We start from the raw sequence: 1,867 nt of genomic DNA, 5'->3' as shown, positions 1-1,867 counted from the left end.
TTACTGGCAGTCTAAGAGAAAACTGCCAGACCCAACGGTACAGCTGATTCTGTTAATAAAATGTCGTTAAAAGTTGCATCTTATAATAAATAAGATATAAATAATACCGAGGTGGAGTTCAGTCAGTGAGGTCACTCACTGACACATTTTAATAACAAGTGAGCCTTATGAAAAGCTCAAGGTTTTACATGCTGGTTGTAGTTAACTAACCTCTGGAGATGATTGGCAAGTTGATTGGAGAGCGGAGAGCCTAAAGAAAAAAATAAGTAAAATAAGATTGGTCCGATAAAATGACCTCAAATGATTTAAAACAGAAACCTAGAACAGATTGTACGGAAAAAGAAAAAAATTATCTGAATAACCCGAAAAGCCTAAAAGGCAAAGACGAAGGTTGCAATGGAAGTATGCTGCGTTCCAGTTGTACTAGAAAATGGGAAATTCCAACTTTCTAATTGGAAAAAAAAAATCAACTGGAACGTCCTCCGAAGTCAGATATTTCATTAGAAAACTGGGAGCAACTCTGACTACACCCAGTTACGATTTGGCGAACTTCTCGTTTCAATATGGCCGCCACTCACGTCAACAGTAGTAAGATGTGGGCAAGACGTATTTAACAAGACACAAAAGATTGCATAGATTGTATAGACCCTGCATCTCTAAACTGAACAAATTAAAAGTGGTGTTTGCTTATGGAAAGTAAAGTTTAAAATGACGTTTGTAAGCGCTATTGCAAACAGGGCGTCGCCATGTTGAAATTTCGACTTCGTAAATACAGTACAACGCTGTTACCTCGAGTATGACGTCAAATCCAGCTCCGAGTTCCCACTTCCCAGGTAACACAGCAGTACTGTAATAAAAGACATGTGTAGAGCTGAATTACTGGTAGGAAGTCCCTCTGATAAGAAAAAGAAGAAATAAAGGATGAGCGCACTGAATGGGACTTGAATGGTTCTTGAACCATTCAAGTCCCATTCAGAATCCAGGGACATTTTCAATACACCATAATACTTAAAGAGGTCAAGGTGCTTTATGCTGAAGAGGTATCCTTGAGGTGGATGTTTCAATAAAACACATTGACCCCAAACATGCCCACCTGTCAGGTCTTGATTCTGGTTAAAAAGGTAAACTTCACAGAGCGGCCGGCCCAATCCCTTGGTCTTAATCCAACGGAAAACCTGTGAAGTGACGTCAGACCTGCCGTTTCTGGGATAAGACCAAGAAACGCAGAGGGATGGTGGAATGAATCATCCTGGAGTGGAAGATCTGCTCACAGGTACCAGAAGCTGGTCGTCAACAAACTCCCACGGTTCTCTAAAAAAGTGGTTCTGCCACTATTAGTTTGGTCCAGAGCATAGCTAGACGTTTAAGTATTTTCAGTTTACACAGTAATCATTAGTTTGTAAAGAAAAATGCACAAAATGTTTGTTTTTATACAGCTTTAAATTATTTTTATGATTTATTTTTCTTACTTGTTGCAGAGATAGACATGATTTATTTTTTTTGTTTCTTTTGTGTATATTGTATAAAGGTTACAAGAATTTTAAGATATTTTATTTTCCCCTAAAATTGTATTGCTATACATTGCATCATATTTTTCAATATATTGCTAATAATCTATAAAAAGACATTTGAAAGACAAGCATTTTTAGGTTTTCCAAACACAGGGAGTAGCAATGAGTTGCATTTTATCATCATAAAATTATACGACAAATTTATTCACAGATCAAACATTTTCAGGTTTCAATGAAAACTAAATGACCTCCTGGTGAAAAAGTACCTATCAAAAAGGTTTATAAAAACACAATTTATTTTAAATAAATACTCATTTTCTCAATCGGCATGAGCTGAACAAAGCACAAGGCAGTAG

The sequence above is a fragment of the Poecilia mexicana genome, unplaced genomic scaffold, assembly GCF_051168715.1.
Source record: "Poecilia mexicana isolate PSO_F unplaced genomic scaffold, ASM5116871v1 scaffold_13, whole genome shotgun sequence".
Taxonomy (NCBI): Eukaryota; Metazoa; Chordata; class Actinopteri; order Cyprinodontiformes; family Poeciliidae; genus Poecilia; species Poecilia mexicana.
This window is presented reverse-complemented; position numbering follows the sequence as displayed.